An 18,835-nucleotide genomic window follows, 5' to 3' on the forward strand; every position below is an offset into this window, starting at 1 on the left:
CTCAGTCCTGCTGCTCAACCCACAAATGCATTTTCCTTACAAATGTGACACCATTTAAGGGGAAATAAACAACAGATTATTACAACAGAAAAAGATTCAAGGAAACATAAATTTCCTTTCATTTTGTCCTAGATTTATGTAATTAACATGCCTTTATTTAAAAAAAAAAAATGGTCAAAGGGCTGTGTTAGTCCCTGTCTCTTGCTGCTTAGCCAACTACTTTCTGTACTCTGACCCTGGCTTTTGAAGGCCAGGTACATTGTGTAATTTGAACCAGAATTTGGATGATTTAGCAGGAAGTAAAGCTTTATTCTTTTTAATAATAATTAGCCCACTGAATGTTGGTGACGTTACACTTGTAGATACAGTGCTGTGAAAAAGGGTGACACACTTGCATGTTTTAGCTCAAACAGATTTTAATAATAGACAAAGATGACTTGAGTAAATACAATTTGTAAATACAAGCTTTCCAAACTATCTGGCCCTGTGTTAAAAAGTAATGGGCTCCTAAACCTAATAACTGGATGTGCCATCCTTGGCAGCGAGAACTGCAGTCAAACATGTGCAATAACTGGCAGTGAGTCTTTCACATTGCTGCGGAGGAATTTCTTTCCTGAACTATTTTAATTCAGTCACATTGGAGATTTTTGGAGCCTGTTTAAAGTCATGCCAAAGCATCTCAATCTGATTTGAGTCCAAACTTTGATTCGGCCACTCCAAACCCTTCAAGTTGTTTTGTTTTGGGGGTTTTCTTAGGTGGACTTGCCGGTGTATTTCAGATCATTGTCCTGCTGCATTAGCTTGAGCTTCAGGGCACAAACTGATGACCAGACATTCTCCATCAGGATTTTCTGGTAGAGAGCAGAAATCTTGGTTCTATCAATTATGTCAAGTCGTCTGGGTCCCAAAGCAGCAAAGGTTAGCAATCTGCAAGTGAGACCTGCAGTTCTCTCGATGTTGTTCCTGGTTCTTTTGTGACTTCCTGGATGAGTCGTCGATGCTCTCTTGGAGTAATTTTGGTAGGCCGTCTACTCCTGGAAAGGTTCACCACTGTTCCAGGTTTTCTCATGATTTAACAAGGGGAGGCAATTACTCTTTGAAATTGGCCGGGCAAGTTTGGGTAGTTTTCCCCTTAATAAATGAAATCACTTTAATCAAAACTGCATTTTGTATTTACTCAGAGTATCTTCATTTATTATTAAAATGTGTTGATGATCTGAAATGTAACTGTGGCAAATATGCAAAAAAAATAAATTAAAAAAAAATCAGAAAGGAGAAAATAATTTTTCACAGTACGGTATGGGTATGTATGTGTGTCTGAGAATAGTGGCTCCAACCCAAAAAACCAGAGGTAAAAACAACCCGTGCATACACCAGACCATCATCTAATACAATAGCTTTTATTAATAGTACTCTTTCTTGTCATAAATTTGTATTTTAAAATACAAATTTGTATTGTTATTTTCAGATATTCAAACATAGTGTAGCAAGACTTTTGAAATGTTTTTCTTCTTTTAAATGTGTTTCTTTCTTACAAAAGGGGGAAAGTATGTCATAAAGAACAGTGGAGCACAGGACTACACAGAGACTCAGGGAGAACAATAGAACTGAAACCTTGAACAGAATTAGATAAGAACTCAGAACATAGGAATATAAATGTAAAGAAACAAACCCAGAACTATTATAATAAGACAAACTCAAAACTCTGGGTACAAAACCCAGGGGGCCATGATAAAGTGTCCCTATGCTTACTCCAATTAAACTACAGATATGTTTGCTAATTATATTTGGGTGAAACTATTCCTTACTTCAGTTTTTTATTTATTTATTTATTTTTTTAATATCAGACCTAATTAAAAAAAAGAAAAAAACTTGTTCGTCTTTGCTTTTTTTAATACTTTATTTACTTCTTGCCATTACACGTAATTTTAACCATTTGACTGTTTGAGTTAGTAAAAGTAGTACTCAGTTTTTAATCCCTTAAAGCTTTTTAATTTCTTTTTAATTTTTAGGAACACCTGAAAAACTTCTCAGTATTTCGTCAGAGTTCCAAAGCTGTGTGAGGAAACCAAACACTCAGCAGATAAACTAGTAACACAATTTTCAAAATAGTCTCTTTGTCTTCTTCCCCAAGCTACAGTGAAGTCTGCAAAACTCTAGCTAAAACTGACGTTTATAATTCCACCTGAATAAAATTTCCTTAACACAAACCAGTCAGTGATGGTATAGATACACATCTTACTGAAATTGGTGAAACAGAAATAAAGCACAGCAGCATTGCATCTGGTCAAATGTGACCACCTCTATAAAAGCAAAACCTGTAGCAGTTTTCTGGTTCCAAGGTCAAACCCCACAATGCTCAGAAAAATTGCAAAAAAAACACAAGAAATATATCTCTGACTCTACAGGCCTTAGTCAGCATAATGAATGTTAATAAATGTTAAAGTTCATGATATTATAATTAGAAAAAGGAAAACTGTCAAACACAGTGATACAGGGGTGATGATTTGGGTTTGTTTGGTCCTCTGTATACCAAAGTATGTATACTAGAGTCAATGTGAGGATATCTGTTAAACAGCTAAAGTTTGGCTGAAATTGGACATGCAGCAAGACACACCAGCAAAGTCCAAACCTCAGCCTGACTGAAATGCTGTGGTGGGACCTTAAGAGAGCCGTACATAAACAAATGCCTGCAAACCTCAATGAACTGAAGCAGTTTTGTGAGACTAATAAAGTCATGCAGAAAATGATTACTTCAAGTTATTGCTGCTAAAGGTGGTTCTGCAAGCTACTGAATCGTAGGAGGTACTTAATTTTTCACTGGGATATATATTGTACAGCGCTAATGTTGCCTTTTGAGAACAGAAAAGAAACTGAGTAGAAAAAATGCTGTTTGTTTTTTGTTGGTTTCCTCAACACAGATAAAAGCCGCTTCTCTCCCTGCATTAACACCACAGCAGTCTTTTTGTGCTACTTCATCCTGTCTATAAACACTTAAGTGTTGTTTCAAGACAGTTTTTTTGTACAGTGCATTCTTTGAGAACATCTTTTACTTGTTTGTGCTCTTCGATGTGTCTCTGTGAAATTCCCAGATGAAGGCAAAGAAGCGACATAGGAACAGCGCTCCAGAGTGGGGGGCCTACTGCAATCTCAATAAGCTGGGTCAGTCTTTTCTACACCTCCAGCCTCGTTGTATAACTCACTGTTCTCAGCCAGTTGCATTTCCACGTGTAGTTATGCCTGGTGTAATCAATCTTTTTATGACAATAGTAAAAGTTTATTGTTTTAAATGCAGACTTACTCAGTTTGAGTTTTTGCCAACAATATCATCACTCTGTTAATGTTTGTGTGCACAGTAGTTGGTGGTTTTAGTCATGTTTTGAAAATGATTATAGAAATTGATTTCTACATAATACCATTAGGTTGCTGTAAAAAAAAAATTAGAAATGCTAATGCTATGTGCATAGCTATTGTCTTCTTTCTAAAAAGAATGTAATCTTTTGCAGATGTGTTTTTATTTAAGTTTATAGTATATCCTGAAAAACAAGGTTGTCTGTAGCCAACAGCTTTTTAAAAAGATGATTGTTAAATCTGTTGACCTTTGATTGTTTCTCAAAAGACACTCCAGCCAGCCATGAATTACTGTGAAAAATATCAGACATGATCTGGTGTCAAACCATGTGTGAAAAATTCTTGTTCTTGTTTTCAGAGCATCTAAAATTTGCAGAACTGTAGAAATGTCAAGCATGTAAACTAATTTTAAAAGGAATAAAGCCATGTTCTTTAAACTCATCATATAAATCTTAAAATGTTTCTTTTTTCTTTTGTATTAATTGTCTTTCTGGTTGGTTTCCGTGCAGGTGTTTACTGCATTGATCGACCTTACAGCTATCACGTGGAGCAGTGCTGCAGAGGTACTGTGCGAGATAGACTGCTCTCATCCCTCTCACTCCTGAGCCAATCCGCTTCCTCAAACTTTTTTTTTTTTTTTTTTTTTTTTTTAGCAAGCAACTGCCTGTCTCACATTTTAGACCCCAGCTTCTTGTGGCCTGTGTTGATCCATCTACACTGGATGTGACTAGTTGCGTGTTCCACATAACACAAGATTGATTGATTGTACAGATTTTACAGAGCAGTCCAGCATTAAATCATCTTTATATGCCACAGGTGGCAAAAATACAGACAATCCTTACTTAATAGAAGTACAAATATTTATGTTAAAAAAAACTCTGATAAAAGTTGAGTACTGACTAACTTTTTTACTCAAGTAAAAGTGAAAACAGGCTCTGAAAAGTATGAACGTAACTCTTTGAAGGACATTTCTACCAGCTATTTTTGTGCAAAGCTAGCTGTCATGGGTTAATATGGGATTCAGCAAGTGTGACAGCGTGGGGAAAAGAATCACAGGCTGTGATCAGCTGAGCTGTGCTGCTGCTGCTCTTTGTGGAGTTACACAGCTGAACTGAACAAGATGTGAGCAGATGTTTCACAAGCCATCTGATTCCATCGCCTACACTGACAGTATGCTGACCATATACAGCTGGTATAAAGGTGCAATTCAGTGAATGAATCTAAGCATCAGCTTCAATTCAAACTCCCTTGATCTAATATTTGTGAGCTGATAGAAATACTGTATTTGAAATTACCTCCACTTAAAAACAATATTACTCCCTTTATACTTGCTCCTCTTCTGTAGCACTAGCTAGATGCTAAAATACTGCAACCACAACTTAGGGACATCTGCACCAAAAGTGCCATTCTGGATCGTTCTGGCCTGCTTCAACCCCTGAGTATAGCGCTATAAATGATACATGAAATATATATTCTTGCCTCTTTCATCTCCTTTTATGTGGTGATCGATACATCGATTGCCTTTTCTGTGTTATTTGTCCTCCATTTAGGCTCAAATCGGTTTGATGTTCGAAGGCGCAGTGATAGGAAATAATAACTTCTCTCAGATGCTTTGCCTTTTACCAGTATGATACAAGGTGGTATGGCCTGACCCTAGTTCATGTTTCAAGTCTAGCACTTGTTTCTTCACATTATGTTAATAGTTTTAGTTAATTTTGACAAACTAGCTTTATTTTTGTTTGTTTTTTTTAACTCTTTCTAATTACAATACTTTAAACCTCCCTTAATAGTTAGCAAGTCAGTATAAAGAAGAACAGAACCACTAACAATGCGGAAACTGTAAAACTGTAGTGCAGCAAGGAGGCATCACTTCACTTCCAGGACTTGGTTCCTGATACCATAGGATACCTTCAGTGTTCATAAACAGGTTAGAGCTGTTCACCAGAAAGCAGAGGCCCTCCACAGCTGGCTTTAAATTAAAAAAAAAAAAACATGCAAGACAGCATGTTGTATGAATTTAATTATTAATAGGCTTTAGGAGAGAAAAAGAAAAGAAAAGAAAACTGTAGAGCAGTGGGGTGGTCCCTTCTGTGCCTGAGATTAACACCTGCAAATGATATCCCTACTCCATGAAATCAGTCTGAAACTGGGTAAATCAGCAAGAGCTTTGGCTGATGACCATGTTTAACATGAGCATCCACCACTGCAACAACATGAAGTGCAGTTTAAAAACAGCTTTATTTGGAAAGAACATCCTCACAAGTGATATATATCAAAATAAAAAAAAGGGGGTCTGATATTTGCAAATTCCTTTGATCATTTCAATTACAATCTCACAGAGCTACTAATTTGACTGCAGACTCTGATTTCATGTAGGTGAGGTAGGAGATGCAGTATGGCACACAGATCCAAGCTTGTATCCAAACGCTGTTATTTTACTACCACTTTCACTGTTCCTCTTGATATTTTCCAGCCTGTGCTCATAGATGTGTTTGTGTCTTTGCAGGATGAACCCAACTCCTCTTCTCTCTGTGTTTGTTCCCTCCCTCCTGGGGTCATCCTCCTCCTTTGACCCTCATCAGCCCCAAAACTTCCCCTTGGGAAAAAAAAAAAATCTCCTTTTCTATGACTGAATACTCTTCATGTCACTCGATGTACAGTATATTTCCTTTATCTGCAGGTTCACAAATGTGTGTTTTAACCTCAGCTGCCTTTGAGTGCTGATGTTGTTGTTCTTTTGTGTTTAGTGTTGCTATTGTGACTCTAACATGTATGTTTTTTAAAGGGTAACTCATCAGTTTTTTTGTTCTTTAAAACACATTGCAGACTATTAAATGTTTGATACACATTTTGAGCTACTAATTTACTTGTGCAATGCACTCTGAGTCAGTGAAGTTAAGTGGTGGCACTCCAGCGCTATTGTTACAGTCATGTTCTTTTAAAAGGAGCAAAGTATATATATATAAAAAAAAAAACATTATAAATATACCACATTCTGTTGATTTTGGTTTCAGTTTGCAATGGAAAGGAAACAAGAGATAGAAAAAAACTGTTGTGAACAAAGTCAATTCCCAAAAGATCCATATCTGTGGTCTCTTCACTTCTCTCCCAATGCATTTGATGCATTTAACCAATTAACAGAGGTCACAAATGCTGCTGGTTATGTTTGGCAACTGAAGCCACATGCTTTGCCAGCAATTTTTTTTCTTCAATAAGTCTAAAAAGCCAATGAAACCTGGAGAAATGCGATCAATGGGAAATATCTGATGCTCTGAAAGAGAACCAATGGTACCATGATCATGGAGAAAGTGACAGTCAGCTCTGCAATCTGTAAGTGTTCAGTATTCTTCAACTGAGACCTCTCCAACTAGATCATCTACTCAGACAAATACAGACATGTTGGTTGCAGCTTTACAGGGGCCAGTAGATGTGAGTTATCCTGTAATTCCATCCATTTATCCATCCATCCATTTTCTTCCACTTATCTATGGCCGGGTCCCGGGGGGGGGGGGGGGGGGGGGGGGGGGGGGGGCAGCCTGAGCAGAGAAGCTCAGACCTCTCTCTCCCCAACCACCTCCTCCAGTTTATCCAGGGGAACACAGAGGTGTTCCCAGGCCAGCTGAGAGATATAATCTCTCCAGCATGTCCTGGGTCTACCCTGGGGCCTCCTCCCAAGTAGAACATACCCAGAACACCTTACACAAGAGACACTGAGGACGCATCTTCATCAGATGCCTGAACCACCTCAACTGGCTCCTTTTGATGTGTAGGAGTAGTGGCTCTCTAAGGGAGAGGCCAACCACCCTTTGGACGAAGCTCATTTCCGCCACTTGCATCCTCCATCTCGTTCTTTCAGTCACTATCAAAAGCTTGTGACAATAGTTGAGGGTAGGGATGTAGATTCAATTCAATTCAATTCAATTCAGTTTTATTTATATAGCACCAAATCACAACAGTCACCTCAAGGCGCTTTATATTGTAGGTAAAGACCCTACAATAATAGATCAACCGGTAAATCAACAGCTTCGCCTTTACACTCAGCTCATGACAGACCGGTGCAGTGACAACGGGGCAGACACCCCATACTCCCACAGCACCCCCCACAGGATCCCCCAAGAGTTGCAGTCAAATGCCTTTTCCACAGACTGGATAAGATAAGGTTTATTTGTCACATGCACAGTTATACACAGTACAATGCAGTGAAATGTATTTTGTAATTGCAGCTAATAATAAGTAGTAAAAAAAATTATATAAATAAGAAGAATCAAAATTCACACTATACATAGAAAAATTGACATTGTGCAATAATGGTGCCATTCAGGGCTCAGAGTTGAGCAGACGGATGGCTTGTGGATAAAAACTCTTCTTCAACCTTTCAGTCTTAGTCCTCAGGCAGCGGTAACGCCGGCCTGATGGGAGCAGGGAGAAGAGAGAGTGTCCGAGGTGGCTGCGCTGTTTAAGGAGTTTCATAGCCCTTAACCTGCATTGCTTGGTGTAAATGTCCTGGAGGTTGGTCAGGGTGGCACAGCTGAATGAGCCACCCCTTTATGGCCATGAAGTCCTGTTTAGTGCAGTTTCCCATCTACAGTAGGTGGTGATGCTCCCACACATGATGCTCTCAATGGCACAGGTGTAAAGGTTCCTGAGCACCTTGAGTGAGAGCTTCAAGATTCAAGATTCAAGAAGACTTTATTGTCATTATATGTAAGCATATAACGAAATTTGCGTTCCAGAACACCCATCCAAGAGAAATACAAACAACAGAAACAAACGGGGGACAGGTGTCTGAGGTCGTGCAGCCGTTTTGCCGGCGCTACCTTTAGCAGGAAAACAGAAAGAGATATACTGGGATAGGTAATTAAAAAAAAGTCTCTCAGCTGCCTGAGTAGGTAGAGATGCTGTCTGGCCTTCTTCACAGTGATCTTAATGTGATGGGTCCAGGACAGGTCCTGTGAGATGGTCACTCCCAGGTATTTGAAAGTGTCCACTCTTTCTACCTCAGTACCACTGAGGAGATGTGGATGGTAGTCCCTCTGCTGCTTCCTGCTGAAGTCCACGATCAGTTCCTTTGTTTTGCTGACATTAAGCAGAAGGTGGTTCTCCCGGCACCAGTTCTCCAGGCGGGAGACCTCCCTCCTGTAGGCTGTCTCTTTATTGTGGAAGATCAGTCCCACAACAGCTACATGTATGTCATCAGCAAACTTTATCATGATGTTGGACTCTGACATAGCATCGAAGTCGTGGGTGTACAGTGAGTACAGCAGAGGGCCGAGCTGTCTGGCCGGTATGCGAACTGTAGTGGGTCGAGGGTGGTGGGCAGTGAGGAGGTGATGAATGTCTTGGTGATTCTCTCAAAACATTTCATCACCACAGAGGTGAGTGCTATGGGTCTGAGGTCATTGGGGCTGCTGGGGTGTGGTTACTTTTGACAGGGACTATAATGGACTTTTCGAAGCAGGTGGGAATTACACACAGTTTCAGTGAGAGGCTGAATATCACTGTGCTACAGGTGCCAGCTGGTCAGCGCAGGTCTTGATGACAAGTCCGCTAATACTGTCTCGTCCATCCGCTTTCCTGGTGTTTACACTTCTAAACACCCTCCTCATGTCATGTTCCGTCACAGTGAGTGTCTCCACCCCTCCAGCTGGGAGCACAGCGGGCTGTCTGCGTCGCGACTTGAAGTGCACAAAGAATATGTTAAGTTCATCAGCGCACACTCAGATATCTTTCAGAGGATAAAGAGCAGGTCCAGCGTTCAGCAACCAGGATGAAAACCACATTGTTCCTTTTCCATCCGAGGTTTGACTAACAGACAAACTCTCCTTTCCAGCCCCCTGGCATAGGCACCACCCCAGATCTCCATGGCACCGTCTCACCTCTATAAAGTACTTTGCTCTCATACTGGTCAACTTACTTGTGGTTCCTAGGATACTTAAGAGTAGAATGGGAGGCAAAGACTTCTGCTTTAAGGCTGTTCTTCTGTGGAACCAGTTTGGATTTGGGAGACAGACACCATCTCTAATTTCCTTTTTGATCAAGTTTGTAGTTAGGGCTGGATCAAGTAACCCTAAACCATCCCTCAGTTATGCTGCAATAGGCCTTAGGCTGTTGGGGGGTTTCCCATGATGCACTGAGTGTTTCTTTTCATTCACCTCTTTTTACTTTGTTTTTTCACCACTCTGCATAGTCATTATTAATCTTTGGCTCTCTTCCACAGTGCGTCTTTTGTCCTATCTCCTTCCCCTCACCCCCAGTCGGTAGTGCCAGAAGACTGCCCCTCTCTGAGCCTGGTTCCACTGGAGGTTTCTTCCTGTTAAAAGGGAGTTTTTCCTTCCCAAGTGATTGCTCAAGTGATTGGCAATTATTGTCTGCAATTATTGTAGGGTCTTTACAATGTAAAGCGCCTTGAGGTGACTGTTGTGATTTAGCACTATATAAATAAAATTGAATTGGAATGGAACTGAATTGAATTAAATTAAATGTTGCAGAGGCATGTCAACTAAGACAGCTCTATAAAATCTAGAGCCTTCGGGAATCTCGTCCACCCCAGGGGCCCTGTCACCAAGGAGTTGTTTAACTACCTCAGTGACTTCACCCCAGTGATGGCCGTGTTGTCCCCCTTTTCCCCAGACTCTGCTTCCTGTACAGAAGGCGTGTTAGTGGATTAAAGTGGTCCTCAAATTATTCCTTCCTCCGCCCGACTATATCCTCAATTGACATCAGCAGCACCCCACCCGCACTATACACAGTGTGATTAGAACACCGCTGAGTCACCTGACGGTTTGTCAGAATTGCTCTGAGGTAGTCGGAAAGTCTTTTTCCTGGGCCTCATAGAACTCCTCCCACACCTGACTTTTGGCTTCAGCCACCAGCCACATTCCACTTGGCCCACCAGGAGTCTTCTGAAGTCCCACCGGCTAACCGAGCCCGATAGGACTCCTTTTTCAGCTTGATGGCTGTCTTCACCTCCGGTTTCCACCATCTGGTTTGGGGATTACTGCCACAACAGGTACCAAACACCTGTCAAACACAGCTTCGGTCCATTCTGACTCAATGTCCTCGGTCTCCCTCGGAATGCTGTTGAGTTTCTGCTGGAGGTAGGAGTTGAAGATCTTGTGGACTGGGGCCTTTGCCATGCGTTTCCCAGCACACCCTCACTATACATTAAGGTGCTCCAGATCTATCCATCATCCTCCCCTGCCACCTGATCCAACCTACCATGATAAGGTGGCGATTCATGGAGGAGCCTGTAATTATGGACCACATTTATACATGAAACACGAAACTGACTTGGATAAAAAAATTTTTTTTAATTTAAAATTATGAAGTAGGGAGGGTCTATACTTAAGTATAGACCCTCCCTACTTCATAATTTTAAATTTAAAAATATGAAGTAGGGAGGGTCTATACTTAACAGTTAATGCCAACCTCTGAAATTACTTTTAGTGCTCCCTCTCTGCTGGAGGAGGCGCACAGCTCCATACACAGACTCTCAACTTGTCAACTAGCTGCACTTTTTTGCAAATTGTGATGAACCTCTGTCCATCTTTGCTTTTGAGATACTCTCCTTGTTTAAGATGCTCTTTTTTTTACCCAGTCATTTTACTGACCTGTTGCCTATCAACCTAAATAGCTACAAAATGTTCCTCCAGTTGTTTCTCTTTAGTACCCCTTACTTGGCACAGTTGGCACAGGGTCAACAAAAGACTGGAAAGTCTTTTGTTGACCCTGTGCCAACTTTTTGAGACATGTTGCTGCCATAAAAAAGGTAATAATTTTCTAAAAATTATATATTTTCTCATATTTGATAGGTGCTCTTGTTCTATTGTGAATAAATAGTAAATGGGCCAGTTTTGTAATCTAGCTGAGCACTCAAAGCTCAAACATGTTTGAATTTACCCATTCACTCAAGCACTGTTTTCTATTTTAAAGTGCTTTCTATCTCACATTCACACAGATTCATACTCCGACGGTTGCATTGGAGAGCAACTTGGGTTACAGTATCTTGCCCAAGGATACTTTGGCCGACTGGAGCCAGAAACTGAACTACCAATCTTTCGATTAGTAGATGATCTGCTCTATCTCCTGAGCCACAGCCACCCCAGTAAAATAAGGGCTTATGAGATTTTCAGATCATTGCATTGTTTTAATTTTCATTATGCACAGCATCCCAACTTTTTTTGAAACTGGGTTTGTAAGGCAATTTAAAATGTTGACATTAATGTTAATTTAATGTATAATATATTATACATGTCTTCATAGTCAGGGTTCCTATTAAAGATTTATTTCATCTTCAGTAAAAAGTGAAAGACGGGGTATGCCTGTCAAGAAGTACTGAGACACGCAGTAACACAGACAGCCTCATGCGTTACAAGCAGAATCTACAAAAATGACATTTAGAGTGACAACAGCAGGAATCTGAATCTGAATGAAGAGTCTTGCTGATAGTAGTATCAGGAGAGAATTTGGTCACTATGGTAACTATCATAATAACCAGGAATCTGGTTTCATTTATTCTGGAAATAGTCCCAGGAAGTACACACACACACACACACACACACACACACAAATCCATCCATCCATCCATTTTCTTCCGCTTATCCGAAGCCGGGTCGCGGGGGCAGGAGCCTAAGCAGAGAAGCCCAGGCTTCCCTCTCCCCAGCCACCTCCTCTAGCTCATCCGGGGGGACCCCAAGACGTTCCCAGGCCAGCCGAGAGATATAATCTCTCCAGCGTGTCCTGGGTCTGCCGCGGGGCCTCCTCCCAGTGGGACATGCCCGGAACACCTCACCCAAGAGGCGGCCAGGAGGCATCCTAATCAGATGCCCGACCCACCTCAACTGGCTCCTTTCGATGTGGAGGAGCAGCGGCTCTACTCTGAGCCCCTCCCGGATAGCTGCACTCCTCACCCTATCTCTAAGTGAGAGACCAGCCACCCTTCGAAGGAAACTCATTTCTGCCGCTTGTATTCGCGATCTTATTCTTTCGGTCACTACCCAAAGCTCGTGACCATAGGTGAGGGTAGGAACGTAGATCGACCAGTAAATCGAGAGCTTCGCTTTTACACTAAGCTCCCTCTTCACCACGACAGACCGGTGCAGCGTCCGCATTACTGCAGAAGCAGCCCCGATCCGTCTGTCGATCTCCCGCTCCCTTCTCCCATCACTCGTGAACAAGACCCCGAGATACTTGAACTCCTCCACTTGGGGCAAGAACTTGTTCCTGAGCCGGAAAGGGTACTCCACCCTTTTCCGGCTGAGGACCATGGCCACTTCACACTCGGCTGCGAACCGTTCCACTGCGAGCTGGAGGCCACCCCCTGATGAAGCCAACAGGACCGCATCATCTGCAAAGAGCAGAGATGAGGCCACCAAGGAAGAAGCCTTCCGCCACCTGGCTACACCTAGAAATTCTGTCCATAAAAGTTATGAACAGAATCGGTGACAAAGGGCAGCCCTGGCGGAGTCCAACACCCACAGGAAACGAATCCGACTTATTACCGGCTGTACGGACCAAGCCCTCACTGCGGTTGTACAGAGACACTCCATACTCCCGCAGGACCTCCCAGAGGATACCCCGAGGGACACGGTTGAATGCCTTCTCCAAGTCCACAAAGCACATGTAGACTGGTTGGGCAAACTCCCCTGCGCACTCGAATATCCTTGAGAGGATAAAGAGCTGGTCCAGCGTTCCGCGACCAGGACGAAAACCGCATTGTTCCTCCTGGATCTGAGGTTCGACTAACAGACGGACCCTCCTTTCCAGCACCCTGGCATAGACCTTACCGGGGAGGCTGAGGAGTGTGATCCCTCGAAAGTTGGAGCACACCCTCCGGTCTCCCTTCTTAAAGATGGGGACCAGGACCCCGGTCTGCCAATCCAGTGGCACTGCCCCAGATCTCCACGCGATATTGCAGAGGCGTGTCAACCAAGACAGCCCTACAACATCCAGAGTCTTCAGGAACTCAGGGCAAATCTCGTCCACCCCAGGGGCCCTGCCACCAAAGAGTTGTTTAACTGCCTCAGTGACCTCACCCCCAGTGATGGCCAGGTCATCCCCCTCGTCCCCAGACTCTGCTTCCACTACAGAAGGCGTGTCAGTGGGATTCAGGAGGTCCTCGAAGTATTCCTTCCACCGCCCAACTATAGCCTCAGTTGAGGTCAGCAGCATCCCACCCGCACTATAAACCGTGTGAGTGGAGCACTGCTTTCCCCTCCTGAGTCGCCTGACGGTTTGCCAGAATCGCTTCGATGCCGTCCGAAAGTCTTGTTCCATAGCCTCACCGAACTCCTCCCACACCCGAGTTTTTGCATCGGCCACTGCCCGAGCTGTGTTCCGCTTGGCCTGTCGATACCTGTCAGCTGCCTCCGGAGTCCCACAGGCTAACCAAGCCCGATAGGACTCTTTCTTCAGCTTGATGGCTCCCTTCACCTCCGGTGACCACCATCTGGTTCGGGGGTTACCACCACAACAGGCACCAACCACCTTGCAGCCACAGCTCTGAGCAGCAGCCTCAACAATGGAGGTGCGGAACATGGTCCATTCGGACTCAATGTCCTCAGCCTCCCTCTGAATGCTGTCGAAGTTCTGCCGGAGGTGGGAGTTGAAGATCTCCCGGACTGGGGCTTCTGCCAGGCGTTCCCAACGCACCCTCACAATACGTTTAGGTGCACCAGGTCTGTCCAGCATCTTCCCCGCCACCTGATCCAACTCACCACCAGGTGGTGATCAGTTGACAGCTCAGCTCCTCTCTTCACCCGAGTGTCCAAAACATACGGCCGCAGATCTGATGATACGATTACAAAATCGATCATCGACATCAGATGGAGCACTCTCCAGCACCCCGCCCAGTGACTCCAAAAAGGGTGGGTACTCTGAACTGTCATTCGGCGCATAAGCGCAAACAACAGTCAGGACCCGTTCCCCGGCCCGAAGGCGCAGGGAAACTACCCTCTCATCCACCGGTGAGAACTCCGACATACAAGCAGCAAGCCGGGGGGATACAAGAATACCCACCCCAGCTCGCCGCCTCTCACCGAGGGCAACTCCAGACTGGAACAGAGTCCAGCCCTTCTCCAGGAGACTGGTTCCAGAGCCCAGGCCATGCGTTGAGGTGAGCCCAACTATATCTAGCTGGTATCTCTCAACCTCATGCACTAGCTCAGGCTCCTTCCCCACCAGAGAGGTGACATTCCATGTCCCAATAGCCAGTCTTGATAGCCGAGGATTGGTCCGCCAGGGCCTCCGCCCTCGGCCACCGCCCGACACACACTGCACCCGACCCCTATGACACCTCCTGCGGGTGGTGGGCCTACAGGAGGGCGGGCCCATGTAACCTCTTCGGGCTGCGCCCGGCCAAGCACCACGGGCTAATGCCTGGCCACCAGACGCTCTCCCTCGAGCTCCCTCCCCAGGCCTGGCTCCAGGGTGGGGCCCCGGTAACCCTATCCCGGGCAGGGTAAACTGTTCCCTTGCTTTTATAGACATAGGGGTCTTCTGAACCGCTCTTTGTCTGGACCCTCACCCAGGACCAATTTGCCATGGGAGACCCTACCAGGGGGACAAGCCCCCGGGCAACATAGCTCCTGGGATCACTGGGACACACAAACCCCTCCACCACGATAAGGTGGCGATTCACGGAGGAGACACACACACAAAAAAAAAAAAAAACACACACAAATCATTCTATAAATGTCAGATGGCGCTGCGGCCCAAGGGTCTCATCGTCATCAAGGATAAAAGCTGGAGTGCTGCCAGGTTAAAACCATCCATAATAGCAAAAATACAGCCATCCATGCTTTACAGCATTCTGGGGTTTTTAAGAAAACAATGAATTCATAGTGTTTTTTTCTCCTAATGAAATATATCACTCTTTTCATCAGTATTAAAACCTTTAAACAGGAAAGCTTTGATCACTGTTGAAATTCACCACCAGCTGACCTGAAGAGCAATCTCATATTTTAAGCATTCATGTTGTATCACACAAGATTAAACAATCTGTCTGTTTTTTCTTTGTCTTCATTCTTTCCTTAGACTATGTGAAGGGCTCCTTGTCCAGCACCTGTTCCCTCAACAGTGAAAACCCATATGCCACCATCAACGACAATGCCGGTCTGTGTAAGCACTCAGAGAGCAGCTATGTAGAGATGAAATCACCGGCCCACCACGAACACTCCTCCATCATCAGTACGACTACGACCACCACTGTGCCTGCCAAAAATGTCTATGACATGGGTACGTTAACCATTGCTTCTGTTAAACATATCTCCTGCAAGAAAAAAACATTGGGGGGGGGCACTTTTTGGAAAGTCGATGAGAAGTTACTCAGTCAAAACACACATACTGTACACACTATGGTAAACAACAGAAATCCAGCTGCTTTTTCAACTAAGTCTGTTCCACAGCTTAGAGGCTAATTTTGTTTTTAGCCTGGAAACCAACAGGTGATCTGGTCAGGTGATCTGAGGAATCTGACTGGAATGTGAAAGTACAGGTGGAATTCCATCAGATATCAAGCAGCCTGCCCATTTGAGCATTTAAAAACAAATAATACTACCTCAAAATCAATTCTAAAAGAACAGGTAAATTTTTAAGCAAGGCTAAAATCTAGTTAATATGTTTTTGCTTGATCCCAATTATAAGGTGGGCTACAGAAATTTCTGCTGCACACAGACACAATAAAACCAGTGCAAAGTGCATTACAGTAGTCAGGTCAAGGTGAAATCATGTATGAAAGCCTGCAGAACTTTCAAAGAGATTATTTAATTGTGCTGTAACTAAATGTAAAGATATCATTCGTCCACTGTTATTTTCAATGCCATATAGACACATGATGGTTTAGAGGAAGTATCTATTGAAGTTATCTCAGCAGGTCAATCGGAGAGAAAGAGTCTAAACAAATCCGAGCAGTTCTGAAAGCAGCTAAACATAATGATGTTTGAGAGATGGTTACAGTAAGATGATTATGTTAGTTTGAATCACACTAACTGTCAGAATCCTTGAAGCACAGGTTGAGGAGGAGGAGTAGCAGCAATCTTCCATTCTGGCTTATTAATTAACCATAAACCCGGGCTATTATAGTCATCCGATGTTTTGCGTTGGATGAAAATCCTTCTCCCCTCGCTGTCCAAACAGAAAAGTGTACGCAGACAGACACATGTGCAGGACCATAAATTATGTGTAAATTACACTAAAATCCCAACTGTGCACTCCCTCCATGAACAACAATTAACTCTGTACAGGTGCGGGCTGTCTTCGTGCTGCCCCTGCTCAAGCATAAAACAAGGGGCTAATCATCTTAAAATCCTTTTGGTCTATTTAGAGTGTAGTAATTAAATTAAGCTCCACCTCAAGTACCTAAAAATGCAACAAGCATGGTCATGAAAGTCTAATAATGACATTTTAGTATTTAACTGTTGTACTTTGATGTCTTTAATACATTTTAATAATTATGGAGTTAAGACTTGATTGAATTATGACTGCAGAAAACTAATGTTCATTGTTGAAAAGAATATTGTATGTGTAAATTATAAATAATAAATTTATAAATAAAATAAAAATTGCACTCTCCTGGTTTTTGTTCCTCCAGAGCCAACCATCAGTATTGTCCCAGGAGGTGGTGCTATAGTGGTTCCCAGTTACCCTCAGAACCCATATGACCTGCCTAGAAATAGCCACATCCCCAGCCACTACGACCTGCTGCCAATGCGCCCCAGCCCCTCCCACAGCCACAGCTTCACCCTGCACAGCCACAGCCCTTCACTGCCTGGCAGCCCCACCAGCTCACTTCTCTAGGCCCACCAGCAGGACACAGTGCACCAGAAACTGAAGTATAAAAGTGGAAAATGTTTGTGAATTTGATCAGTGGATGAAGATGGATATTTAAAGAACAAAGGAAAGGTGTTGCTGGGACTAATATTTATTTATTTATTGTGTATGTAGCTTTTTGTTTGCTTGTTTTTTGCAGTGCTAGACCACTGTTTGATATTTTAGTGATTGACCTGCCATCCAAACAGTTTGAGCTGTTTTGTGCCAGTCACCAGTACATATTTATGTTGTACTATTAATTCCTCAACAAAATTGCCAGTAGAGGGGTAATACAAGTACATATGCACATAAGTATATTCTTTTCAGCTATTTTTGAGACAACCCTGCTCAGAAGACAAGTGTCACCAGAAACATTGACTTTCACATGTAAATTTGTCTGTCTGGGACTCTTTAAAAAATAACACACACCCACAAAAAAATACTGTAAATGACTGTGCCAAAGACAAGACTGAGGCTCACTTTATATTTGTAAAGACTACTATACAATCATGGGCGGTCCAAATGAACATCATATGGGCATTATGGTTGGCTGTGCGAACAAGTTTGGACAAAGAAATCCAGTGGACACCTCTGAAGAAGGCATTCTTTCCTTAGGTATTCTCTGAAAATACACAACTGAGAAAAGGATATAAAGAAAAAGACAAACTGCTGTATCTTCAGATGTACACTACCTGTATAGTTCTGGTATTTTTACACATTGTTTCTTATTTCATGTTTACGTATTTAAAGATACTGCTGGGGTTCATGTTTTTTCTCAGTAAAAGTATCTTTTTGTATGTACTGTAGACAAAGTGGTGTATTGGATGTATTTATTGTACACTAGTGATTATAATTGTGATTTTCCTTTGTTATGTTGAGCTCATTACACATGCATGCCAAAGGCTATTCAAGGCATTCAAGGAAATAGGAATACCCTTATCTGTCTATCATGTTCAGATGGCAAATGTCTTCTGCTGATTACTGTCATTTGACTGTGAACATACCACAGCTCCAATTTGAAACATGCTTTTTTGAAATATAAATATATTATAGGTTGGAGGTTATGCTGTAAAAATTCTATAAATAACTTCCCCCTTCCCTAATTTAATTGTAGAATCACTAGATTTATGTTCCTAAACACAATTAAATATTTTTCCTTTTTTGCTGTGCCAACAATGTCTTATGCAACAACAATTGATAAATAGAGCAGTAACTTTACAGTAGCAGGACAACTGTTAAAAATGCTGACAGACATACAAAAACATCAAAGTATTCAGACTCCTCCTTTTTGCACACTTTGTAGTTTTGTAGATTTACATTTAAATTGATAAAAAAAATTGACATTTTCCATCAGTCTGTATAGTTACATATAGTGACATTGCAAAAACAGAAATGTGTGAATAAACCGAGGTTATTGTAGTTAACCAAACCAATTAACCAAAACTAAAGTAAAACTAGATGAAAAAAGTTTAATTTGCTTAAACTAGACTTTAAACTGGCTGAAAGTTTAGTCTAGAAGACTAAAGGTTGTAACTGCTGCCAAAGGATGTACACAAAGTAATGAATTACCTCAGTAATGAATTTTGTTCCATTTGCCCTAACTTTATCTTGCTTGTGTATTGTTTTAACATCTTTGATCTAAATAATAGTTTCTTCTACAGTAGGTATATTTAGTGCT

The 18,835-nt window shown here is 42.5% G+C and overlaps 1 pseudogene; it reads left to right on the forward strand.

The window, feature by feature from the left end:
• LOC115777306 (multiple epidermal growth factor-like domains protein 10) overlaps positions 1-18,426 on the forward strand; it is a 50,362-nt pseudogene extending 31,936 nt beyond the window's left edge.
• Positions 18,427-18,835: the final 409 nt, after the last annotated feature.

This window comes from Archocentrus centrarchus, unplaced genomic scaffold (genome assembly GCF_007364275.1).
Source record: "Archocentrus centrarchus isolate MPI-CPG fArcCen1 unplaced genomic scaffold, fArcCen1 scaffold_48_ctg1, whole genome shotgun sequence".
In the NCBI taxonomy this organism is placed as follows: domain Eukaryota; kingdom Metazoa; phylum Chordata; class Actinopteri; order Cichliformes; family Cichlidae; genus Archocentrus; species Archocentrus centrarchus.